The sequence below is a fragment of the Scyliorhinus torazame genome, chromosome 5 (genome assembly GCF_047496885.1).
Source record: "Scyliorhinus torazame isolate Kashiwa2021f chromosome 5, sScyTor2.1, whole genome shotgun sequence".
In the NCBI taxonomy this organism is placed as follows: Eukaryota; Metazoa; Chordata; class Chondrichthyes; order Carcharhiniformes; family Scyliorhinidae; genus Scyliorhinus; species Scyliorhinus torazame.
In genome coordinates, this window is record NC_092711.1 from 139,620,230 (window position 1) to 139,647,915 (window position 27,686).

At 48.1% G+C, this 27,686-nt stretch overlaps 2 protein-coding genes across 2 annotated transcripts in view; both read left to right on the top strand.

Annotated features, from left to right (window-relative positions):
• Positions 1–27,686, top strand: part of LOC140417939 (uncharacterized) — a 60,469-nt gene that overhangs the window by 20,492 nt on the left and 12,291 nt on the right. The gene's annotated exons all lie outside the window — the stretch shown is intronic.
• Positions 20,374–27,686, top strand: part of LOC140421880 (uncharacterized) — a 41,898-nt gene continuing 34,585 nt past the window's right edge. Inside the window, exon 1 of the mRNA XM_072506843.1 lies at positions 20,374–20,625. The gene's annotated coding sequence lies outside the window, so the exon portion shown is untranslated. The remainder of the gene's footprint in view (positions 20,626–27,686) is intronic.

Sequence of the window (27,686 nt, forward strand, 5' to 3'; positions counted from 1 at the left end):
GAGAAGGGGGGGGGTTCCTGTGGGGGGCATGTGAGCAAGAAAGCACATGAATGATCCGGAAACTGACATGTACGGGAAGAATCCAAACAAAGTTCTGTATTTTATTGACTTGCCATGTTCATGTCTTGCCACGCAAGTTCTTTTTCTTTTCTTTGTTACGGGGGGGGGGGGGGGGGGGGTTTGTTTGTAAGGTGGAAAATATTGTTATTGAAAAATTCTTAATAAAAATATATTTAAAAAAAAAAAGAAAGCTGAGTGATGTCAGAGTGTGGGTGGAGCTGGGCTGCCTGTCTTTCACTTTCGCTTTGAGCAGGCAGCTACAGGGTGTTTTTAATTTCGTTTTGAGAGCTGGATAGCTGCAGGAAAAGCAAGCAGCTGTATAAGGATCTCTCTGCAATCTAAAGACTCTCCAGATCATTTGGGTGATTTTAAAGTGATAACTGCTCTCAGTAGAGAATTTAAACCTGATCTCTGTGTTAAAAAGAGTGTTTTGGGACTTCCGGGTGCGGCGATGACCAGCTGAGTCGCACGTTTCGGCAGCTCCCTGTGAAACGGACTTTTGGGCTCTTGATAGGAGCCCCAACGGCAATTTTGACGGCTAAAAACACTGTGCGGTAAACCAGAAGGGAATCCCCCCTGGATACGGATGGAAAAAGGAGGAGAGAGTGGCCAGATTGCAGTGGATCCTTTAGAACAGCGGCAAGGAAAGCAAGCAAAAACCAAGATGGCGTCGGAAGGTGGCAGTTTAACATGGGGCCCTGAACAACAAGAGTTCTTGAAATGCTGTGTGGAAGAGATCAAAAAGGAAATGAAGAAAGAGCTGTTGGCCCCGATACTACAGGCGATCGAAGGGCTAAAGGAGGAACAAAAGACCCAGGAGCGGGAGCTTCGGGTCGTGAAGGCAAAGGCAGCCGAGAATGAGGACGATATACAGGGCCTGGTGGTGAAGACGGAGACGCAGGAGGCACATCAGAAACGATGTGTGGAAAGGTTGGAGGCATTGGAAAACAACGCAAGGAGGAACAACCTGAGGATTCTTGGTCTTCCTGAAGGTGTGGAGGGAGCGGACGTCGGGGCATATGTGAGCACGATGCTGCACTCGTTAATGGGAGCGGAGGCCCCGGCGGGTCCGTTGGAGGTGGAGGGAGCATACCGAGTGATGGCGCGAGGACCGAGAGCAGGAGAAATTCCCAGAGCCATAGTGGTGAGATTCCTCCGTTTTAAGGATAGAGAAATGGTCCTTAGATGGGCGAAGAAAACTCGGAGCAGTAAATGGGAGAACGCGATGATCCGCGTTTATCAAGACTGGAGTGCGGAGGTGGCGAGAAGGAGGGCGAGCTTTAATCGGGCCAAGGCGGTGCTTCATAAAAAGAAGATAAAATTTGGAATGCTGCAACCGGCAAGACTGTGGGTCACATATCGAGGGAGGCACCACTACTTTGAGATGGCGGATGAAGCGTGGACTTTTATTGTGGAAGAAAAACTGGAATGAGCGGGTTATTAAAAAGAACGTTCGAACAAAGTGGTGGGGCGAATGTGGGGGGCAAAGAGGGGTTTTATGTACTAATCCTGCGATGTGGTAACTTTTCTCTCTCCCACAGGTGGTGATGGGGGAGGAGGGGAGGTGGAGGAGATGGGGCGTTGGCCATTGGGGGCGGGGCCAAGGGAGAAGCGAGGGCTTGGTTCCCGCGCTATGATAATCATGGCGGGAATAGAGAAGCAGGAAGGAGGGGGCGTCGCACGGTGCGAGCCGAGGTCACGGGGGGAAGCCGAGGTCAGCCAGAGTTTGCTGACTTCTGGGAGCAACATGGGGGGAGTAATTACGCTAGCGGGGGATCTAGCGGGGGGGGTGGGAGGGGGGAATTACTGGGTTGCTGCTGCTGGGGAGAGGGGGGAGCTGGTATGGGAGAGGATGGGCGGGGGGGCACCGCCTGGGGGGAGATACAGCTGCGTGGGAACCGGGTGAGGAGCTGGAAAAAGGTGATGGCTAATCGACAAGGGGGGGGGTAGGAAGCCCCCCAACTCGGCTGATCACATGGAACGTGAGAGGGCTGAACGGGCCGATAAAGAGGGCACGGGTACTCGCACACCTTAAGAAACTTAAGGCAGATGTGGTTATGTTACAGGAAACGCACCTGAAACTGATAGACCAGGTTAGGCTACGCAAAGGATGGGTGGGGCAGGTGTTCCATTCGGGGCTAGATGCGAAAAACAGGGGGGTGGCTATATTAGTGGGGAAGCGGGTAATGTTCGAGGCAAAGACTATAGTGGCGGATAACGGGGGCAGATACGTGATGGTGAGTGGCAAACTACAGGGGGAGACGGTGGTTTTGGTAAACGTATATGCCCCGAACTGGGATGATGCCAATTTTATGAGGCGGATGCTAGGACGCATTCCGGACCTAGAGATGGGAAAGCTGATAATGGGGGGAGATTTTAATACGGTGTTGGAACCAGGGCTGGATAGGTCGAAGTCCAGGACTGGAAGGAGGCCGGCAGCAGCCAAGGTACTTAAAGATTTTATGGAGCAGATGGGAGGTGTAGACCCGTGGAGATTTAGCAGACCTAGGAGTAAGGAGTTCTCGTTTTTCTCCTATGTCCATAAAGTCTACTCGCGAATAGACTTTTTTGTGCTGGGTAGGGCATTGATCCCGAAGGTGAGGGGAACGGAGTATAGGGCTATAGCCGTTTCGGATCACGCTCCACACTGGGTGGACTTGGAGATAGGGGAGGAAACAGGAGGGCGCCCACCCTGGAGAATGGACATGGGACTAATGGCAGATGAGGATGTGTGTCTAAGGGTGAGGGGGTGCATTGAAAAGTACTTGGAACTCAATGATAATGGGGAGGTCCAGGTGGGAGTGGTCTGGGAGGCGTTGAAGGCGGTGGTTAGAGGGGAGCTGATATCAATAAGGGCACATAAAGGGAAGCAGGAGAGTAAGGAACGGGAGCGGTTGCTGCAAGAACTTTTGAGGGTGGATAGACAATATGCGGAAGCACCGGAGGAGGGACTGTACAGGGAAAGGCAAAGGCTACATGTAGAATTTGACTTGCTGACTACAGGCACTGCAGAGGCACAATGGAGGAAGGCACAGGGTGTACAGTACGAATATGGGGAGAAGGCGAGCAGGTTGCTGGCACACCAATTGAGGAAAAGGGGAGCAGCGAGGGAAATAGGGGGAGTGAGGGATGAGGAAGGAGAGATGGAGCGGGGAGCGGAGAGAGTGAATGGAGTGTTCAAGACATTTTATAAAAAATTATATGAAGCTCAACCCCCGGATGGGAGGGAGAGAATGATGGGCTTCTTGGATCGGCTGGAATTTCCCAAGGTGGAAGAGCAGGAAAGGGTGGGACTGGGAGCACAGATCGAGGTAGAAGAAGTGGTGAAAGGAATTAGGAGCATGCAGGCGGGAAAGGCCCCAGGACCGGATGGATTCCCAGTCGAATTCTATCGAAAATATGTGGACTTGCTCGCCCCGGTACTGACGAGGACCTTTAATGAGGCAAAGGAAAGGGGACAACTGCCCCCGACTATGTCTGAAGCAACGATATCGCTTCTCTTAAAGAAGGAAAAGGACCCACTACAATGCGGGTCCTATAGACCTATTTCCCTCCTAAATGTAGATGCCAAGGTCCTGGCCAAGGTAATGGCAATGAGAATAGAGGAATGTGTCCCGGGGGTGGTCCACGAGGACCAAACTGGGTTTGTGAAGGGGAGACAGCTGAACACGAATATACGGAGGTTGTTAGGGGTAATGATGATGGCCCCACCAGAGGGAGAAACGGAGATAGTAGTGGCGATGGATGCCGAGAAAACATTTGATAGAGTGGAGTGGGATTATTTGTGGGAGGTGTTGAGGAGATTTGGTTTTGGAGAGGGGTATGTTAGATGGGTGCAGCTGTTGTATAGGGCCCCAGTGGCGAGCGTGGTCACGAATGGACGGGGATCTGCATATTTTCGGCTCCATAGAGGGACAAGGCAGGGATGCCCTCTGTCCCCATTATTGTTTGCACTGGCGATTGAGCCCCTGGCGATAGAGTTGAGGGGTTCCAAGAAGTGAGGGGAGTACTTAGGGGAGGAGAAGAGCACCGGGTATCTTTGTATGCGGATGATTTGCTACTATACGTGGCGGACCCGGCGGAGGGGATGCCAGAAATAATGCGGATACTTGGGGAGTTTGGGGATTTTTCAGGGTATAAATTGAACATGGGGAAAAGTGAGTTGTTTGTGGTGCATCCAGGGGAGCAGAGTAGAGAAATAGAGGACCTACCGCTGAGGAAGGTAACAAGGGACTTTCGTTACCTGGGGATCCAGATAGCTAAGAATTGGGGCACATTGCATAGGTTAAATTTAACGCGGTTGGTGGAACAGATGGAGGAGGATTTCAAGAGATGGGATATGGTATCCCTGTCAATGGCAGGGAGGGTGCAGGCGGTTAAGATGGTGGTCCTCCCGAGATTCCTCTTTGTGTTTCAGTGCCTCCCGGTGGCGATCACGAAGGCTTTTTTAAAAGGATTGAAAAGAGCATCATGGGTTTTGTGTGGGCCGGGAAGACCCCGAGAGTGAGGAAGGGATTCTTACAGCGTAGCAGGGATAGGGGGGGGGGGGCTGGCACTACCGAGCCTAAGTGAGTATTATTGGGCCGCTAATATTTCAATGGTGAGTAAGTGGATGGGAGAGGAGGAGGGAGCGGCGTGGAAGAGATTAGAGAGGGCGTCCTGTAGGGGGACTAGCCTACAGGCTATGGTGACAGCCCCATTGCCGTTCTCACCGAGGAACTACACCATAAGCCCGGTGGTGGTGGCTACACTGAAGATTTGGGGACAGTGGAGACGGCATAGGGGAAAGACTGGAGCCTTGGGGGGGGTCCCCGATAAGAAACAACCATAGGTTTGCCCCGGGGGGAATGGATGGGGGATATGGAATGTGGCAAAGAGCAGGAATAACGCAACTGAAAGATCTGTTTGTGGATGGGAAGTTCGCGAGTCTGGGAGCGCTGACCGAGAAATATGGGTTGCCCCAAGGGAATGCATTCAGGTATATGCAACTGAGGGCTTTTGCGAGGCAACAGGTGAGGGAATTCCCGCAGCTCCCGACACAAGAGGTGCAGGACAGAGTGACCTCAAAGACATGGGTGGGGGATGGTAAGGTGTCAGATATATATAGGGAAATGAGGGACGAAGGGGAGACTATGGTAGATGAACTAAAAGGGAAATGGGAAGAAGAGCTGGGGGAGGAGATCGAGGAGGGGCTGTGGGCAGATGCCCTAAGCAGGGTAAACTCGTCGTCCTCGTGTGCCAGGCTAAGCCTGATTCAGTTTAAGGTATTACACAGGGCGCATATGACTGGAGCACGGCTCAGTAAATTTTTTGGGGTGGAGGATAGGTGTGCGAGGTGCTCGAGAAGCCCAGCGAATCATACCCATATGTTTTGGTCATGCCCGGCACTGCAGGGGTTTTGGATGGGGGTGACAAAGGTGCTTTCAAAAGTAGTAGGAGTCCGGGTCGAACCAAGCTGGGGGTTGGCTATATTTGGGGTTGCACAAGAGCCGGGAGTGCAGGAGGCGAGAGAGGCCGATGTTTTGGCCTTTGCGTCCCTAGTAGCCCGGCGCAGGATATTGCTAATGTGGAAAGAAGCCAAGCCCCCGGGGGTGGAGACCTGGATAAATGACATGGCGGGGTTTATAAAGCTAGAGCGGATTAAGTTCGTCCTAAGGGGGTCGGCTCAAGGGTTCACCAGGCGGTGGCAACCGTTCGTCGAATACCTCGCAGAAAGATAGACGGAATGGGAAAAAGAAGGCAGCAGCAGCAGCCCAGGATCGGGGGGGGGGGGGGGCGGGGAGGGGGGGGGGGAGGAGGAACCAGAAGGACTCTCAGGGTTGTTAATATATACTGTATAGTATGTATAGGTCGTTGCTACAGATAATTATATATTGGACTGTTAAATTATATTTTTGGAGAGTGTTACTTGTGACAAGGCAGTTGCCAATTAGGGCTAGTTTCCATTTTTGTTATTTATTATTTATTCATTTTTTGTTTATAAAATAGGTCATTGTTATTTGTGTTGTTATAATATTGTGTAAAGGATGCACAATGTACTGTGTTGGTTGACCAAAAATTTTCAATAAAATATTTAATAAAAAAAAACTGCAAAAAAAAAAAAAAAAAAGAGTGTTTTGTCTTATGGATGTTGCAAGGAAAGATTAAAGGTTACTTGTAGGATATTGTATCTGTGGAAATGATTGGTGTTGATAATTGTTAAGATGTTTACTGTGGGTTTATAAAATATTAACTGGTTTCATAAATAAACATTGTTTCAATTTAATAGTACTTTAAAACTCTCTGTTGCACTACACTTGTAAAGTAGGCCCGTGTGCTCCCCATAACCATGATCTATTAAAAGTTGTGGGTCAGGTGAACTCCATGTACACTTTGGGGTTCTCTAAACCCTGGCCCATAAAAAACTGGGGGCTCGAGGGGGAAAAAAGTCTTATCTATTGAGTTGTCTTTGTGAACTTAAAGACAGTGAGGGGTGAGCATATTGTGGTTGCTTTTCAGGTGTGGTATACCAGTTTAAGTAAGGAGTGTGTTGTGGACAATGGCTCTTTCAGAGGCTCTGAAGTTTTTGGGGGTGGATAAGGTCACACGCAGTAGCTTATGAACAGAGACTAAGAAAAGGCTTTTCGATTTGGCAAAAACATTGCAGTTAACGTTACCTGACAGCATGCGAAAAGAAGAGGTACTTATGGCGCTAGCTGAGCATTTAAAATTGCCTGAGATACAGTCTGACTCATTAGAAATAGCATAAATTCAGTTACAAATCATGCAACTTGAACATGAAAAAGAATTAAAGCAGCTTGAATACGAAGTGAGAGAGAGGAAAGAGAAAAAGAGAGAGAAAGGGAGATACAGATCAGGGAAAAAGAAAGGAGCAGGAAAAAAGAACGGAGAGAAGAAAGAAACTAAGAAAGAATAGCCCTAGCAGAACAAAAAGAAAGAGAAAGGGAGATACAGATCAGGGAAAAAGAAAAAGAGAGAGAGGAAAGGGAAAAAGAGAGAGAGTTTGAACTTCAGAAAATGGCCATGAAACATGACAGTCAGTTAAAATTGGAGGATGTAAAGGGAAACGTACAGTTGGAGGATAGTGATGAGGAAGAAGAGAGAGCGTCATCATCAAAGGCTTGGTGGGGATCTATTTAAATATGTCCAAGCATTGGCAAGATTTGATGAGAAAGAGGTAGAAGCCTTTTTCATTTCATTTGAGAAGGTAGCTAAACAAATGAAATGGCCACCAGACATGTGGGTATTACTGATTCAAACAAAGCTGGTAGGTAGGGCTAGTGAAGTGTTTGCATTACTACCGGAGGAGGTATAATAATAATAATCACTTATTGTCACAAGTAGGCTTCAATGAAGTTACTGTGAAAAGCCCCTAGTCGCCACATTACGGCGCCTGTTCGGGGAGGCCGGTACGGGAATTGAACCTGTGCTGCTGGCATTGTTTTGCATTACAAGCCAGCTGTTTAGCCCACTGTGCCAAACCAGGTACCTGGGACGTATGAGGAGGTGAAAAAAATCCAGCTTAGGTGCATATGAACTAGTGCCTGAAGCCTACAGACAAAGGTTTAGAAATTTAAGAAAGAACCTGGTCAAACATACATGGAGTTTGAAAGGATCAAACAGTAATTTTGGTAGGTGGAAAAGGGCTTTGAAAATAGACCAAACATATGAAGCTCTCAGAGAAATTATAGTTTTGGAGGAGTTTTAAAATTCAATCCCTGATGTAGTTAGAACTGATGTGGAAGAGCAGAGGGTTAAAACTGTGAGGTTAGCAGCAGAAATGGTGGATGATTATGAATTAGTTCATAAATCAAAGCTTGGTTTCCAACATCAGTTTCAGCCGGTGAGGGATAGAAACTGGGGAAAAGAGAAATACTCAAGTGGTAAAGGTAAAGGTGATCTGATGGGAGATAATAAGGATAATGTACCTCAGATTGAAAAAGAAATCCAGGAGGGTGGAAAAGAAGTGAAAAGTTTCAAATGTTTCCACTGTAATAAACTAGGTCATGTAAAGTCACAGTGTTGGTAGTTGAAGAAAAGCATTGGGAAGGCTGATGAGGTAAAACAGGATAAGACAGTGGGGTTTGTTAAAGTGGTAAAGGAAAGCCCAAGTGAAGCGAAGGAAGTGCAAAAGATTGTACAGCCTGATCAAGAGGTGATTGATAAGAAGGTGCAGGATCTCTTTAAAGAATTTACTTGTGTGGGTAAAGTTTACTCGTGTGTATCAGGAGGAGCAGGTAAAGAAGTCACAATTTTAAGAGATACGGCAGCTAGACAATCTTTAATGTGAAGAGATGAGGAGTTATGTAGTTTGGGAATAATATTGCCAGAAAAGGTGGTAATATGTGGCATTCAGGGTGAGAAGAGTGTTCTATTATATAAGGTAAGGTTGGAAAGTCCAGTGAAGAGTGGTGAAGTGGTAGTAGGAGTAATAGAGAAACTATCTTGTCCAGGAATACAGTTTATCTTGGGTAATGATATAGCTGGATCACAGGTGAGAGTGATACCTACTGTGGTTGATAAGCCAGTGGAAAATCAGACAACTGAAGAGTTGCAGGACGAATATCCTGGGATTTTTCCGGATTGTGTAGTAATCGCAAAGTCACAGGTTAAGACAAGAGGAGAAATCAAAGAATGAAGTTGTAGTTGAAGTGCAATTATCAGAAACGATTTTTGATCAGATGGTTGAAAAAGAATGAGAACAGGTGGAGGATGAGGCGGATATTTTTAGTCAGGCAAACTGGCAGAGTTACAACAGAAAGATATAGAAATAAAACGGATGTATCAGAATGCACACACGGAAGAGGAATATGAGTGTATACCGGAGTGTTATTACCGTAAAAGTGATGTCTTCATGAGAAAATGGAGACTTTATAAAACAGGGACAGAAACAAAAGGCAGTAAGGGGGAAAGTGTAAGGCAGAGAAGCCATAGTCAAAAATCAAAAAGGGCGACAGTACAAGGTACAGTGAATAGGACAGTGAATACGAGCTCAGTGAATAGGACCAGGAATACTAAAAGGAATAAAACTGGAAGTAAAAACATTAATGGTAAGCGACACGGCAGGTTGTTACATGAAGATATGGGTTCAACGACAAGGAAAATTAGGAGAAAGGTGAAGAGGAAATATAACTTAGGAGAGGTTACTGATCGAGGTGTTAAGATTCAGAACAGAAGTAAAAAAGCCAACATAAGTGTACTTTACCTGAATGCTCATAGTATTCGGAATAAGGTAAATGAGTTGATGGCGCAAATCATCGTGAATGACTATGATTTAGTGGCCATGACTGAAACATGGTTAAAGGATGGTCACGACTGGGAGTTAAATATCCGAAGGTATCAAACTATTCGGAAGGACAGAGTGGATGGTAAGGGAGGTGGTGTAGCTCTATTATTTAAGGATGACATCCGGGCAATAGTAAGGGATGACATCGATGCTATGGAGGATAAGGTTAAATCCATTTGGGTGGAAATCGGGAATAGTAAGGTGAAAAAGTCACTGATAGGAGTAGTCTATATGCCACCAAATAGTAACATTATGGTGGGGCAGGCAATGAACAAAGAAATAACTGATGCATGTAGAAATGGTACAGCAGTTATCATGGGGGATTTTAATCTACATGTCGATTGGTTTAACCAGGTCGGTCAAGGCAGTCTTGAGGAGGAGTTTATAGAAGTATCCACGATAGTTTCCTAGAACAGTATGTAATGGAACCTACGAGGGGAACAAGCGGTCCTAGATCTGGTCCTGTGCAATGAGACAGGATTGATTCAGGATCTCATAGTTAGGGATCCTCTTGGAAGGAGCGATCACAATACAGATGGAGGGTGAGAAGGTAAAATCAAACACTAGTGTTTTGTGCTTAAACAAAGGAGATTACAATGGGATGAGAGAAGAACTAGCTAAGGTAGACTGGGAGCAAAGACTTTATGGTGAAACAGTTGAGGAACAGTGGAGAACCTTCCAAGCGATTTTTCACAGTGTTCAGCAAAGGTTTATACCAACAAAAAGGAAGGACGGTAGAAAGAGGGAAAATCGACCCTGGTTATCTAAGGAAATAAGGGAGAGTATCAAATTGGAGGAAAAAGCATACAAAGTAGCAAAGATTAGTGGGAGACTAGAGGACTGGGAAATCTTTAGGGGGCAACAGAAAGCTACTAAAAAAGCTATAAAGAAGAGTAAGATAGATTATGAGAGTAAATTTGCTCAGAATATAAAAACAGATAGTAAAAATTTCTACAAATATATAAAACAAAAAAGAGTGGCTAAGGTAAATATTGGTCCTTTAGAGGATGAGAAGGGAGATTTAATAATGGGAGATGAAGAAATGGCTGAGGAACTGAACAGGTTTTTGGGTCGGTCTTCACAGTGGAAGACACAAATAACATGCCAGTGACTGATGGAAATGAGGCTATGACAGGTGAGGACCTTGAGAGGATTGTTATCACTAAGGAGGTAGTGAAGGGCAAGCTAATGGGGCTAAAGGTAGACAAGTCTCCTGGCCCTGATGGAATGCATCCCAGAGTGCTAAAAGAGATGGCTAGGGAAATTGCAAATGTACCAGTGATAATTTACCAAAATTCACTAGACTCTGGGGTGGTCCCGGTGGATTGGAAATTAGCAAACGTGACACCACTGTTTAAAAAAGGAGGTAGGCAGAAAGCGGGTAATTAAAGGCCAGTGAGCTTAACTTCGGTAGTAGGGAAGATGCTGGAATCTATCATCAAGGAAGAAATAGTGAGGCATCTGGATGGAAATTGTCCCATTGGGCAGACGCAGCATGGGTTCATAAAGGGCAGGTCATGCCTAATTAATTTAGTGGAATTTTTTGAGGACATTACCAGTGCGGTAGATAACGGGGAGCCAATGGATGTGGTATATCTGAATTTCCAGAAAGCCTTTGACAAGGTGCCACACAAAAGATTGCTGCATAAGATAAAGATGCATGGCATTAAGGGTAAAGTAGTAGCATGGATAGAGGATTGGTTAATTTATAGAAAGCAAAGAGTGGGGATTAATGGGTGTTTTTCTGGTTGGCAATCAGTAGCTAGTGGTTTCCCTCAGGGATCAGTGTTGGGCCCACAAATGTTCACAATTTACATAGATGATTTGGAGGTGGGGACCAAGGGCAATGTGTCCAAGTTTGCAGACGACACTAAGATGAGTGGTAAAGCAAAAAGTGCAGAGGATACTGGAAGTCTGCAGAGGGATTTGGATAGGCTAAGTGAATGGGCTAGGGTCTGGCAGATGGAATACAATGTTGACAAATGTGAGGTTATCCATTTTAGTAGGAATAACAGCAAAAGGGATTATTATTTAAATGATAAAATATTAAAACATGCTGCTGTGCAGAGAGACCTGGGTGTGCTAGTGCATGAGTCGCAAAAAGTTGGTTTACAGGTGCAACAGATGATTAAGAAGGCAAATGGAATTTTGTCCTTCATTGCTAGAGGGATGGAGTTTAAGACTAGGGAGGTTATGCTGCAATTGTATAAGGTGTTAGTGAGGCCACACCTGGAGTATTGTGTTCAGTTTTGGTCTTCTTACTTGAGAAAGGACGTTCTGGCACTGGAGGGTGTGCAGAGGAGATTCACTAGGTTAATCCCAGAGCTGAAGGGGTTGGATTACGAGGAGAGGTTGAGTAGACTGGGACTGTACTCGTTGGAATTTAGAAGGATGAGGGGGGATCTTCTAGAAACATATAAAATTATGAAGGGAATAGATAGGATAGATGCGGGCAGGTTGTTTCCACTGGCGCGTGAAAGCAAAACTAGGGGGCATAGCCTCAAAATAAGGGGAAGTAGATTTAGGACTGAGCTTAGGAGGAACTTCAACCCCAAAGGGTTGTGAATCTATGGAATTCCTTGCCCAGTGAAGCAGTAGAGGCTCCTTCATTAAATGTTTTTAAGATAAAGATAGATAGTTTTTTGAAGAATAAAGGAATAAAGGGTTATGGTGTTCGGGCCGGAAAGTGGAGCTGAGTCCACAAAAGATCAGCCATGATCTCATTGAATGGCGGAGCAGGCTCGAGGGGCCAGGTGGCCTGCTCCTGCTCCTAGTTCTTATGTTCTTATATATGTAGGCAGATGAAAAGTGGGCAGAAGTTCATCAAGTGGTATTGCCGGTTGGGTATAGAAAGGAGGTGTTATGAGTAGCACATGAGGTACTAATGGGAGGTTATTTGGGAGTAAGGAAAACTCAAGCTAAAATACAAAACAAAATTTATTGGTCTGGCCTACATACAGATGGAGTTAAAGTTTGTCGATCATGTCACACATGTCAAGTGATAGGGAAACCTCAAGCAGTGATAGAACCAGTGCCCTTAATACCCATTCCAGCATTTGACGAACCTTTTACAAGGGTCCTAATCGATTGTGTAGGACCGCTTTCTAAAACGAAAAGTGGGAATCAATCTCTTTTAACTGTAATGGATGTGTCTACGAGGTTCCCAGAGGCCATTCCAGTACGTAATATTATAGCTAAAAAGATTGTGGAGGAGTTACTTAAATTCTTTACTAGATATGGACTACCCACAGAAATACAGTCGGATCAAGGATCAAATTTTACCTCAAAGTTATTCAAATAAGTTATGGATAGCTTAGGAATAACACAATTTAAACAATTTAAATCCAGAATCGCAGGCAGCTGTGGGAGCAGGAGCTGCGAACCAACTGTGGGAGCAGGAGCTGCGAACCGGCTGTGGGAGCAGGAACTGCGAACCGGCTGTGGGACCCAGGAGCTGTGAACCGGCTGTGGGAGCAGGAGCTGCGAACCAACTGTGGGAGCAGGAGCTGTGAACCAGCTGCGGGAGCAGGAGCTGTGAACCGGCTGTGGGAGCAGGAGCTGTGAACCAGCTGTGGGAGCAGGAGCTGCGAACTGGCTGTGGGAGCAGGAGCTGTGAACCAGCTGTGGGAGCAGGAGCTGTGAACCAGCTGTGGGAGCAGGAGCTGCGAACCGGCTGTGGGAGCAGGAGCTGTGAACCAGCTGTGGGAGCAGGAGCTGCGAACCGGCTGTGGGAGCAGGAGCTGTGAACCAGCTGTGGGAGCAGGAGCTGGGAACCAGCTGTGGGACCCAGGAGCTGGGAACCGGCTGTGGGAGCAGGAGCTGTGAACCAGCTGTGGGAGCAGAAGCTGTGAACCAGCTGAGGGAGGAGCTGTGAACCAGCTGTGGGAGCAGGAGCTGCGAACCAGCTGTGGGAGCAGGAGCTGTGAACCGGCTGTGGGAGCAGGAGCTGTGAACCGGCTGTGGGAGCAGGAGCTGTGAACCGGCTGTGGGAGCAGGAGCTGTGAACCAGCTGTGGGAGCAGGAGCTGTGAACCAGCTGTGGGAGCAGAAGCTGTGAACCAGCTGTGGGAGCAGGAGCTGCTAACCGGCTGTGGGAGCAGGAGCTGGGAATCGACTGTGGGAGCAGGAGCTGGGAACTGGCTGTGGGAGCAGGAGCTGCTAACCGGCTGTGGGAGCAGGAGCTGCGAACCGGCTGTGGGAGCAGGAGCTGGGAACCGGCTGTGGGAGCAGGAGCTGTGAACCGACTGTGGGAGCAGGAGCTGTGAACCAGCTGTGGGAGCAGGAGCTGTGAACCGGCTGTGGGAGCAGGAGCTGTGAACCAGCTGTGGGAGCAGGAGCTGTGAACCAGCTGTGGGAGCAGGAGCTGTGAACCGGCTGTGGGAGCAGGAGCTGGGAACCGACTGTGGGAGCAGGAGCTGCGAACCGGCTGTGGGAGCAGGAGCTGTGAACCAGCTGTGGGAGCAGGAGCTGTGAACCAGCTGTGGGACCCAGGAGCTGGGAACCGGCTGTGGGAGCAGGAGCTGCGAACCGGCTGTGGGAGCAGGAGCTGGGAACCGACTGTGGGAGCAGGAGCTGCGAACCGGCTGTGGGAGCAGGAGCTGTGAACCAGCTGTGGGAGCAGGAGCTGTGAACCAGCTGTGGGACCCAGGAGCTGGGAACCGACTGTGGGAGCAGGAGCTGCGAACCGGCTGTGGGAGCAGGAGCTGTGAACGAGCTGTGGGAGCAGGAGCTGTGAACCAGCTGTGGGAGCAGGAGCTGTGAACCAGGTGTGGGACCCAGGAGCTGGGAACCGGCTGTGGGAGCAGGAGCTGTGAACCAGCTGTGGGACCCAGGAGCTGGGAACCGGCTGTGGGAGCAGGAGCTGCGAACCAGCTGTGGGAGCAGGAGCTGTGAACCAGCTGTGGGAGCAGGAGCTGAGAACCGGCTGTGGGAACAGGAACCTAGAGGGCAATGAGGAACCAGGGGTCTTCCTCATGTTTAAATCCCTCAGGAGGAAGGGAGTGAAACTCACACTTCGACTGAGGAGTCAACAATTTTGAGGTCTCAAAGGAAAGTTGGAGGGTTGTTCAGTCGAAAGCTAATGGAAGGACCCCCAGATATTCTTGGAGCTTGGGGAATAGCTGGGATACTGAGGAGAATTACAGTGAATTCTGGAGAGTTTTCACATACCTTTGGGATGGTCCTGGGAACAGAAATGAATGAAGTTTAACGATATTGTTACGATCAGGGTGAAGTTAAAAAGTGGAACTGAGGTTACAGCACAAATATTTGTAACCTATAGTGTTAAGTTTCCAGTGCGTGGCGTCCCTCAACAAGGCGAAAAAAACCAAAGTCCAGTTTAAAAGTGGAGTTGTTCTCGGTGCCGCAATCCCAAAACGGGACTCTATTTTTTGCGCGTTAAATTGCGCCCAACTTCTTTAATAGCGAGGAAAGGGATTTTCTGCAAAAACTGCATTTTTTTTTAAAAAGTCAGAATTTTAGTGCTGAAGTTGAGTCATGTCTTTATTTTCTCGAGTTAGAGAGGTATAACAATTGATGGAAATATTCTATTTGTTATTATTCACTTGTTCTGTCAATGTTTGAAACTGGTGGCAATTAAAGCGGCAGGTTAGCACAGTGGTTAGAACCGTTGCTGCACAGTGGTTAGAACCGTTGCTTCACAGCACCAGGGACCCAGGTTCGATTCCCAGCTTGGGTCACTGCCTGTGTGGAGTCTGCATGTTCTCCCAGTATCTGCGTGAGTTTCCTCCGGGTGCTCCGGTTTCCTCCCACAGTCCAAAGATGTGGGAGTCAGGTGGATTGGCCATGCTAAAATTGCCCCACAGTGTCCAAAGGCTAATTGGGGTTATGGAGATAGGGTGGAGGTGTGGACTTAAGTAGGGTGCTCTTTCAAGGGCTGGTGTGGACTCGATGGGCTGAATGGCATCCTTCTGTACTGTAAATTCTATGCTTCTATAATTGATAACTAAAAATTTAACTAATTGTTGTCCCTTCAAAAGCAGGAGGGCAGTTGTCCGGCACACAGGGTCATTTGGGATTTTTCCCAGAGACCAATTGATCGGGACGATACCCCCCACCCATCTGAAGTGAATTGTGTACATGAATTGTCCCAGCCAGTGCAGTTGTCAACTTGCAGCTTGACTGATCAGCTCAGATTTCCTGCAGCATTTCATCGATGACCATGTGATTCCTTTCACAGAGTCCGGAGCTGAAAGCACTTTCAGCTGCAGTGTTCATGTTTTCACACACGTCTCGAAACTCCTCATCAGCAAATTCCCCTCCATCATCAGTCAGAAACTTAGCTGGTGCCCCAGGTCCAGTCCCTGTCCATTTCTCTACAACTTGGTCTAGAATCACCCTTCTTTCCTTGCCACATATTATTGGAGGAAGACTAAATCAGATTACCATGTCTATAAAGTGTAGAGTGAAAATATTTCTCCACGCAACACCCTCCTCAAAGTTACTTGTTGAGGGAAGGTTTACAATGGGATGTGACAGCATCCTCTGATACGTTTTACACATTTCACATTTTCCACTAATCTCTTCTGAACCTCGTAAACACTTCATCAACTCCCCCCACATCTTGTAGCAGAGTATTTAATCTTTGATAAAAAGGGTGAGCAAATCGTTTCTGTAGCATGCTTTCTCTCGGATTCCCATCACGCGATGCCATTAATCCTTGTCAAACACTGATCAGAAACATCAGAGATTGTGAAGGGGTTACGGTAATGTCCTGATTGAATATACTGCACATCCACTGACTTTCCAAAAACAATTACTTTACCTTGTTCCATGTCCAGCTGTATTTGTGCCTTTTTATGGAAGATGTCTGGTGCACGATCAAAGCGAGGTTGTAGTCCAACTGAAGGCTTTAATAAGCTAGATATTTCCCCCAGCAGCTCAGGTGCAGAAGGAAGGCTGCTGGGGCGGCACAGGCTCTTATACCCCACCTTGCAGGGTGGAGCTACATACAGCTTGACCAATGGGAAACATACAATATCTACCAATGGTGTTCCAGCATTACTAGGTATCGTAATACCCCTACACAGACTACCATAATTTGCTCAACAGTGAGGGTATCTCACTACAGACTACACCAGTCCCGATAAATTGGCTGACTCCAGCTATTTTGCATGAAATCACCACTCTTTTTAAGTGACCAATATGTTGACATCACCGAAGCAAAACAAGGAGAGCTTTAATACTTCCCAACCCAGTATCGATCTTCACTACAAGGAGAATCTGCTTAGCATTTTCACTAATCTGATCCCCGTCCTGTTGAGATGCAGCCACTGCCTAACACAGCACAGTTGAATGAGTCAGTGACTGGTGAGGTGCAGCCACTGTCTAACACAGCACAGTTGAATGAGTCAGTGACTGGTGAGGTGCAGCCACTGTCTAACACAGCACAGTTGAATGAGTCAGCGACTGGTGAGGTGCAGCCACTGTCTAACACAGCACAGTTGAATGAGTCAGTGACTGGTGAGGTGCAGCCACTGTCTAACTCTGCACAGTTGAATGAGTCAGTGACTGGTGAGCTGCAGCCACTGTCTAACACAGCACAGTTGAATGAGTCAGCGACTGGTGAGGTGCAGCCACTGTCTAACACAGCACAGTTGAATGAGTCAGTGACTGGTGAGCTGCAGCCACCGTCTAACACAGCACAGTTGAATGAGTCAGCGACTGGTGAACTGCAGCCACTGTCTAACACAGCACAGTTGAATGAGTCAGTGACTGGTGAGGTGCAGCCACTGTCTAACACAGCACAGTTGAATGAGTCAGTGACTGGTGAGGTACAGCCACTGTCTAACTCAGCACAGTTGAATGAGTCAGTGACTGGTGAGGTGCAGCCACTGTCTAACACAGCACAGTTGAATGAGTCAGCGACTGGTGAACTGCAGCCACTGTCTAACTCAGCACAGTTGAATGAGTCAGTGACAGGTGAGGTGCAGCCACTGTCTAACACAGCACAGTTGAATGAGTCAGCGACTGGTGAGATGCAGCCACTGTCTAACACAGCACAGTTGAATGAGTCAGTGACTGGTGAGATGCAGCCACTGTCTAACACAGCACAGTTGAATTAGTCAGTGACTGGTGAGGTGTAGCCACTGTCTAACACAGCACAGTTGAATGAGTCAGCGACTGGTGAGATGCAGCCACTGTCTAACACAGCACAGTTGAATGAGTCAGTGACAGGTGAGGTGCAGCCACTGTCTAACACAGCACAGTTGAATGAGTCAGCGACTGGTGAGATGCAGCCACTGTCTAACACAGCACAGTTGAATGAGTCAGTGACTGGTGAGGTGCAGCCACTGTCTAACACAGCACAGTTGAATGAGTCAGCGACTGGTTAGGTGCCGCCACTGTCTTACACAGCACAGTTGAATGAGGCAGCGACAAACACACACTGGACCAAAAAGCTTGTTGTGACCAGTACAATCCCTTCAGTGTGATCACCATCTTTGGCCTCAGAATCTATTCACGGAGTGAAACATTGCAAGTATATACCTCCCATCCCCACTCCAGTCTTTATCAACAAGTGACTCTTTATACTCTTATCGATTAAAACAATTTAGGAGGGATGACAGCCCCTGGTGGGGCTTATCAAAGGTGATTTAACAAACTAAACCAAATTGTCATACCTGGGGCCGATGATGCATCCCAGCCCCCAGGGTGCCTAGCGGGCACTGAAGGAGTCTGTTTTCATGGGCTCAAGGAACTATCTAACAAGTTCCCCCCCCCACCTGTATACACTTAACTTCAATTGATGAGTTAACATTGTCAGTCGGAGCATCTAAGGTCTCTAATCGGTGCAAACCTGATGGTGTGTCAACAGGATGAATGATTGATGACACCTTTCCTGCACTCAGATCAGGTGATTGGCCTCTCCTTGGTGTGAACACGGTGTGGCCACAGATTGCATGACCTAGTGAATTCTTTCCCACACATGGAGCAGATTAACAGACCCCTCCAGGGTTAACCTGCTGGTGTCACAGCAGGTTGATCAACTGAGTGAATCCCTTCCCACTCTCAAAGGAGATGAATGGTTTCTCCCTGCTGTGTACTCACTGGTTTGTCCAGAGTTTGGAAGACTGAGTGAATCTCTTCCCAAGCCCGAAGCACACTCAGGACAGATGAACGGCCTTTCCCTGCTGTGAACGACCTGATGTGCTCCAAGGTGGGATTGCTGACTGAATCCCTTCCCACACTGAGATCAGATGAATGGCTTCTCACCAGCGTAAACTCACTGGGGCTTCTGCAGATTGGACAAGTGAGTGATTCACTTACCCCACTCAGAACTGGTGAATAGAGTTTCCCAGTTTGAATGCGTCAGTGCATCAGCAGCTAGAATAATTGAATGAATCCCGTCCAGCACTCAGAGCAGGTGAACGGCCTCTCCCCATTTTGAACAACCTGGTGTGACACTGGATGGGCTGACTGAGTGAATCCCTTCCCACACTCTGAGCAGGTGAACGGCTTCTCCCTGCTGTGACCTCCCGATGAGCCACGAGGTAGAATGACTGCATGAATCCCTTCCCATACTCAGGACAGATGAACGGCCTTTCCCTGCTGTGAATGACCTGATGTGCCCCGGCTGGCTGACTGAATCCCTTCCCACACTGAGGTCAGATGAATGGCTTCTCCCCAGTGTGACTTTGTCGATGAGTTTCCAGTGCCAATTATTTCCAGAATCCTTTCCCACAGTCCTCACATTTGCACGGTTTCTCTTTTGTGTGGGTATCCCCAGGATTGACGATCAGTTGAAGACTCATCCCCACACACACACAACAAATTTATGTTCTCTCCCAGCTGTGAATGATGATTCTTTTTCTTTTAAATAGTGTAACTATTTAAAGCTCTTTCCACAGTCAGTGCACTGAAACATTCACACTGAATTGTCTGTCTTGTTGCTGTTCCTTCACGTTGATGATAATCAAAGACTCCTCCCACCCGGCTTACTCACTCTTCTTACTTCTTCCATCGGGTAGGAGATACAGAAGTCTGAGAACACGCACGAACAGACTCAAAAGCAGCTTCTTCCCCGCTGTTACCAGACTCCTAAATGATCCTCTTATGGACTGACCTCATTAACACTACACCCTGTATGCTTCACCCGATGCTGTTGCTTATGTAGTTACATTGTATACCTTGTGTTACTCTGTTATGTATTTTCTTTTATTCGTTTTCTTCCCATGTACTTAATGATCTGTTGAGTTGCTTGCACAAAAATACTTTTCACTGTACCTCGGTACACATGACAATAAACAAATCCAATCCAATATCATTTGAAGCAGACAGAATAGACTAACATTTATCCTTCTGGATTCAAAGGCCAATGATATGGAGGATTGCATAATCTGACATTCAATTTTTGATGTGACATTTGGTGTGAGATTTCTGTCTGTAAATCCTCCACTTCTGATAGCCTATAAAAGTTTACTTAACTCCTCACTATCAGTACATAATAGAAATTCAGAACAGACAATTCTAGTTTCTATGGAACACTCTTTCCTCTCATTCCCCAAGATCTGTAAATCTCCATCCCACACACTCTCCCTCCATTCTCACTCTGCTGTATCTAATATTCACCCTCCCAATTCTCCTGAAGGTGCTGATTCAGGCTGATTGACAGACCCATGCTCACTGCTCCCTGTCCTGGGCACAGAGACCTGAAAATCTTCCTGCAGTCTGCCAGACAGATGTATGTCTACATTACTGGACTGAAAATGTGTGTAATATACAGACTGGATTCACTTCATTTCCCTTCAGTTGCTGCAAGTCCCCAATGTCTCCCCACAATGAGGAAAGAAATGGAAAGGGGGAAACATGGATTTCCTCCCAGATGTTGCAGGGGAGGACGTTTTAGTCCAACTTCCGTATTATGACGTCCCAGGGGTGCCCTGCATGGATCAGCCAATAGGAATCACTGTGCTCCGCGGTGACGTCTCCGCGTTCCACAGCCTTGGCGCGGAAACGGGAGCCCCGCCCCCACCCATTGTTCCCCGCCCCCACCCATTGTTCCCCGTCCACCTCCTCGAGACAAGGTCTCGGCTGACGGCTCCGGCCAGAGCGAGAAGCCGCTCAGTGATCTCCCCCTTGCCCGGGACTGCGCATGTGCGGGTGAGAGCCCGCCTCCTGACCTTCCGGCTGAGGGGTTGACCAGTGGGAAGATTGGAGAACCGGAAGGACTCTCTTCCTCCAGCCAATCAGAGCGCGAGCTTGATGTGACTGAAAACGGCGAATCACACAGACTGAAACCTCCTCCTGTCTCCAACATCTGTGAGTAAAACAATTTCTTTTCTCCCCCTTTCCATTTCTTTTCTCATTCTCACCTTCAATTGGTGACTTGCAGCAACTGAAGGGAAAGGAAGTGAATCCAGGGAGGGTGCAGACTCTGCAAAGCTTGGCCCAGGTCTCTCTCTCTCTCTCAAAGACATTGACACCCTTTGCTCCCTCAGCTTGACACATTTATTTGTCTGGCTAAAAGGATGGTCTCTTTCCTAATGTTCACAATTAAAGGCTGGTTTCCCCAGGAGATGGCTGACATTTAAGGGGACAGGAAAATAATATTTTAAATTGATTTATGGGATGCAGTTGTCGCTCGTTTGGTCAGCATTTATTGCCTATTCCTCCAATTCAGAGGGCATTTAAGAGACGACCGCTGCATGGGTCGAGTTAAGAAACACCAAGGGGCGAAATATATTCGTTGGGGTGGTACACAGACCCTCAAACGGCATTGGTAACATTGGGAATAGCATTAGACAGGAAATTGGAAATGCATGTGTGAAAGGAACATCTGTGATTAAATTTGAATTTAATCTGCACATAGATTGGTCAAATTAGTCACATTGGAAGAGGAGGAATTTCTGGAGTGTGTACGGGATGGCTTTCTGCACCACAATGTTGAGGAACCAACAAGGGAACAGGCCATCTCGGACTGGGTGTTGTGCAATGAGAAAGGATTTGTTGGCAAACTAGTTGTGAGAGAACCCTTGGGGATGTGTGACCATAATGTGATAGAATTCTTTATCAAGGTGGACAGTGAGATAGTTGATTTTGAGACCAGGGTCCTGAACCTCAATAACGTTAACTATGATGAAATGAGGCATGAATTGGTATGGTGGATTGGGAAACATTACTGAAAGGAAGAACTGTGGACAGGCAAGGAATGAATAGGTGAACTCCAAAAGTTCTTTAATCCTAGTTGACGCAAGAATAGAAAGGGAACTGTGGCCAAACCATGGCTTACAAGGGAAATTAGAGATAGTATTAGATTCAAAGAAGTGGCATAAAAATTAGCAAGAAAAAGCAACAGACCTGAGGATTGGTTACAGTTTAAAATTCAGCAAAATTAGGCCAAGGGATTGGTTGAGAAGGGGAAAATACAATATGAAAGTCAGCTAGCAGGGAACATAATAACAAACTGTAAACATTCTATATGTATGTAAAGAGAAAAAGTTTGATAAAAACTAATCTAAGCCCCTTACAGTCAGAAATGGGGGATTCAAAAGAAGGGTGCTGCCCCCAACGATGTTACAGGCCACAATTTTGCTGATTCTGAAGCTGTGTGGGTCCTGCAGGCCGATATCCCTGTTGAATGTGGACGTCAAACTTCTGGCCAAAATTTTGTCCTTGAAGATTGAGGATTGTGTTTCTGACGTTATTGGGGAGGACCAGACAGGGTTTGTTCAGGGTAGACAGTTGTTGGCCAATGTAAGAAGGTTGTTAAACGTGATCATGATGCTCCCGGAAGGTAGGGAGGTGGAGGTAGTGATCCCAATGGATGCAGAAAAGGCTTTTGATCGGGTAGAATGGGATTATCTGTGGGAGGCACTGGGACGGTTCGGGTTTGGGCGGGACTTTATTGACTGGGTCAGGTTGCTGTATCAGGCTCCTGTGGCAAGCATACGGATGAATAGGACAACATCGGACTATTTTAGACTGCACAGGGGGACGAGACAGGGATGCCCCCTCTCCCCACTGTTGTTCGTGCTAGCTATAGAGCCATTGGCAATTGCTCTGAGAGCCTCAAGGGGCTGGAAGGGGCTGGTCTGGGGGGAGTGGAACACAGTCTCGCTTTACGCAGACAACCTGCTTCTGTATGTATCGGACCCGATAGAGGTGATGGAAGAAATCATGAGGATTCTAGGAGAATTTGGCCGGTTTTCGGGGTATAAGCTAAATATGGGGAAAAGTGAGATGTTTGTAGTCCAGGCGAGGGGACAGGAGAGGCGATTGGGGGAGCTGCTGTTTAGATTAGTAGTGGGAAGCTTTAGGTACCTGGGCATTCAAGTGGCGCGGAAATGGGAACGGCTGTATAAATTAAACCTGGCCCGACTAGTGGACCAAATGAAGGATGATTTACGTAGATGGGACGCGCTTCCGTTGTCACTGGCTGGGAGGGTGCAGACGGTGAAGAAGACGGTGAAGATGACGGTCCTCCCGAGATTCCTGTTCGTGTTTCAATGTCTCCCCATCTTTATTCTGTGGTGCTTTTTTAAACGGGCCAACAAAGTGATCACTGGCTTTGTTTGGGCGGGCAAGACCCCGCGAGTAAGGAAGGCAATGCTTGAGTGGAGTCGGGGAGAGGGCGGGCTGGCGCTGCCAAATTTTACTATTACCGGGCAGCGAATATAGCCATGATCAGGAAGTGGGTGGTGGGGGAGGGTCGGCATGGGAACGTATGGAGGCGGCTTCATGCAAGGGCACCAGTTTGGGGGCGTTGGTAACTGAGCCTCTGCCATTCCCGCCGGCACGGTACTCCACCAGCCCTGTGGTGGTGGCGGCCCTGAGAGTCTGGGGGCAATGGAGGAGACATGTGGGAGCAGAGGGAGCATCGGTCTGGTCCCCAATCTGTAATAATCACCGGTTTTCCCGGGGAGTATGGACGGGGGGTTCCGGTTATGGCGGAGAGCAGAGATTGAGAGGATGGGGGATATGTTTATAGAGGGGAGCTTTCCGAGTATGAGGGCGCTGGAGGAGAAGTTTGGGTTGGCGAGGGGAAACAAATTCAGGTACCTGCAGGTGCGGGACTTCCTACGTAAACAGGTGTCAACCTTCCCGTTCCTACCGCTAAGGGGGATTCAGGACAGGGTAGTTTACAGAAGGTGGGTAGGAAAAGGGAGCGTCTCGGACATTTACAAGGAACTTATAGGGTCAGAGGAGACGTAGACCGAGGAGCTGAAGCGCAAGTGGGAGGAGGAGCTGGGAGGAGAGATAGAGGATGGTCTATGGGTGGACGTGTTGAGTAGAGTCAACACGTCCGCAACATGTGCCAGGCTCAGCCTGATACAATTCAAGGTCGTTCATCGGGCTCACATGACAGTGGCCCAGATGAGCAGATTCTTTGGGGTGGAAGACAGGTGTGCAAAATGTGCGGGAGGACCAGCGAACCATGTCCACATGTTCTGGGTATGTCCGAAGCTTAGGGGATTTTGGCAGGGGGTTTGCGGACGTCATGTTCACGGTGTTAAAAACAAGGTGGCGCTGAGTCCAGAGGTGCCGATTTTCGGGGTGTCGGAAGACCCGGGAATCCAGGAGGAGAAAGAGGCGGATGTTCTAGCCAATGCTTCCCTGCTAGCCTGGAGACGGATACTATTAGCTTGGAGAGATTCAAAGCCCCCGAAGTCGGAGACCTGGCTATCGGACATGGCTAGCTTTCTCTGTTTGGAGAAAATCAAGTTTGCCTTGAGAGGGACAATGAATGGTGGCAACCGTTCGTCGACTTCTTTGCGAAAAATTAATTGTCAGCAGATGTGGCGGCGGGCGGGTGGGAGGGGGGGGTTCGTTTAGCTTAGAGTAGGGGGTTAATAAAGGTGGGGCCTCCTGTAAGGCAGGGAGACGGCTTTTGCACTATGTTTATGGTTTCATGTAAAATGATTATTTTGTTGTTGTTATAATACCAAAAATACCTCAATAAAATGCTTATTTTTTTTAAAAAAAGAACGGGGGGGATTCATTTAAAACAAAAAAAAATATTTTATTGAAACTTTTTGGTCAACCATCACAGTACATTGTGTATCCTTTACACAATAATATAACAGTATAAATAACAATGACCTGTTTTATAAACAAAGAATAAATAATATATAACAAAAACGAAAACTAAAACTAAATGGCAACTGCCTTGTCTCAGATAAACACTCTCCAAAAATATGATTTAACAGTCCAATATACAATTATTTATAGCAACGACCTATACATATTATACATATATATTAACAACCCTGAGAGTCCTTCTGGTTCCCCCCCACCCCCCCCCCCCCCCCCGGGCTGCTGCTGCTACCTTCTTCTTTTCCATTCCGTCTATCTTTCTGTGAGGTATTCGACGAACGGTTGCCACCGCCTGGTGAACCCTTGAGCCGATCCCCTTAGGACGAACTTAATCTGTTCCAGCTTTATAAACCCTGCCATGTCATTTATCCAGGTCTCCACCCCCGGGGGCTTGGCTTCCTTCCACATCAACAGTATCCTGCGCCGGGCTACTAGGGACGCAAAGGCCAAAACATCGGCCTCTCTCGCCTCCTGTACTCCCGGCTCTTGTGCAACCCCAAATATAGCCAACCCCCAGCTTGGTTCGACCTGGACCCCCACTACTTTCGAAAGCACCTTTGTCACCCCCATCCAGAACACCTGTAGTGCCGGACATGACCAGAACATGTGGGTGTGATTCGCTGGGCTTCTCGAGCATCTCGCACACCTATCCTCTACCCCAAAAAATTTACTGAGCCGTGCTCCAGTCATATGCGCCCTGTGTAACACCTTAAATTGAATCAGGCTTAGCCTGGCACACGAGGACGATGAGTTTACCCTACTTAGGGCATCCGCCCACAGCCCCTCCTCAATCTCCTCCCCCAGCTCTTCTTCCCATTTCCCTTTCAGCTCATCTACCATAATCTCCCCCTCGTCCCTCATTTCCCTATATATATCTGACACCTTACCGTCCCCCATCCATGTCTTTGAGATCACTCTGTCCTGCACCTCCTGCGTCGGGAGCTGCGGGAATTCCCTCACCTGTTGCCTCGCAAAAGCCCTCAGTTGCATATACCGGAATGCATTCCCTTGGGGCAACCCATATTTCTCGGTCAGCGCTTCCAGACTTGCGAACTTCCCATCCACAAACAGATCTTTCAGTTGCGTTACTCCTGCTCTTTGCCATATTCCAAATCCCCCATCCATTCTCCCCGGGGCAAACCTATGGTTATTTCTTATCGGGGACCCCACCAAGGCTCCCGTCTTTCCCCTATGCCGTCTCCACTGTCTCCAAATTTTCAAAGTCGCCACCACCACCGGGCTTGTGGTGTATTTCTTCGGAGCGAACGGCAATGGGGCTGTCACCATAGCTTGTAGGCTAGTCCCCCTACAGGATGCCCTCTCCAATCTCTTCCACGCCGCTCCCTCCTCTTCTCCCATCCACTTACTCACCATTGAGATATTGGCGGCCCAGTAGTACTCACTTAGGCTCGGTAATGCCAGCCCCCCCCCTATCCCTACTACACTGTAAGAATCCCTTCCTCACTCTCGGGGTCTTCCCGGCCCACACAAAACTCATGATACTCTTTTCAATCCTTTTGAAGAAAGCCTTCGTGATCACCACCGGGAGGCACTGAAACACAAAGAAGAATCTCGGGAGGACTACCATTTTAACCGCCTGCACCCTCCCTGCCAGTGACGGGGATACCATGTCCCATCTCTTGAAGTCCTCCTCCATTTGTTCCACCAATCACGTTAAATTTAACCTATGCAATGTACCCCAATTCTTGGCTATCTGGATCCCCAAGTAACGAAAGTCCCTTGTTACCTTCCTCAGCGGAAAGTCCTCTATTTCTCTGCTCTGCTCCCCTGGATGCACCACAAACAACTCACTTCTCCCCATGTTCAGTTTATATCCTGAGAATTCTCCAAACTCCCGAAGTGTCTGCATTATCTCTGGCATCCCCTCCGCCGGGTCCGCTACATATAACAACAAATCATCCGCATATAGAGATACCCGGTGTTCTTCTCCTCCTCTAAGTACTCCCCTCCATTTCTTGGAACCCCTCAATGCTATTGCCAGGGGCTCAATCGCCAGTGCAAACAATAATGGGGACAGAGGACATCCCTGCCTTGTCCCTCTATGGAGCCGAAAGTATGCAGATCCCCGTCCATTCGTGACCACACTCGCCACTGGGGCCCTATACAACAGCTGCACCCATCCAACATACTCATCTCCAAAACCAAATCTCCTCAGCACCTCCCACAGATAATCCCACTCCACTCTATCAAATGCTTTCTCGGCATCCATCGCCACCACTATCTCCGCTTCCCCCTCTGGTGGGGGCATCATCATTACCCCTAGCAGCCTCCGTATATTCGTATTCAGCTGTCTCCCCTTCACAAACCCAGTTTGGTCCTCATGGACCACCCTCGGGACACAATCCTCTATCCTCATTGCCATTACCTTGGCCAGAATCTTAGCGTCTACATTTAGGAGGGAAATAGGTCTATAGGACCCGCATTGCAGCGGGTCCTTTTCCTTCTTTAGGAGAAGCGATATCGTTGCCTCTGACATAGTCAGGGGCAGCTGTCCCCTTTCCTTTGCCTCATGAAAGGTCCTCATCAATAGCGGGGCGAGCAAGTCCACATATTTCCTGTAAAATTCAACTGGGAATCCATCCGGTCCCGGAGCCTTCCCCGCCTGCATGCTCCTAATTCCTTTCACTACTTCCTCTATTTCAATCTGTGCTCCCAGTCCCACCCTTTCCTGCTCCTCCACCTTGGGAAATTCCAGCCGGTCCAGAAAGCCCATCATTCTCTCCCTCCCATCCGGGGGTTGAGCTTCGTATAATTTTTTATAAAATGCCTTGAACACTCCATTCACTCTCTCCGCTCCCCGCTCCATCTCTCCTTCCTCATCCCTCACTCCCCCTATTTCCCTCGCTGCTCCCCTTTTCCTCAATTGGTGTGCCAGCAACCTGCTCGCCTTCTCCCCATATTCGTACTGTACACCCTGTGCCTTCCTCCATTGTGCCTCTGCAGTGCCTGTAGTCAGCAAGTCAAATTCTACATGTAGCCTTTGCCTTTCCCTGTACAGTCCCTCCTCCGGTGCTTCCGCATATTGTCTATCCACCCTCAAAAGTTCTTGCAGCAACCGCTCCCGTTCCTTACTCTCCTGCTTCCCTTTATGTGCCCTTATTGATATCAGCTCCCCTCTAACCACCGCCTTCAACGCCTCCCAGACCACTCCCACCTGGACCTCCCCATTATCATTGAGTTCCAAGTACTTTTCAATGCACCCCCTCACCCTTAGACACACACCCTCATCTGCCATTAGTCCCATGTCCATTCTCCAGGGTGGGCGC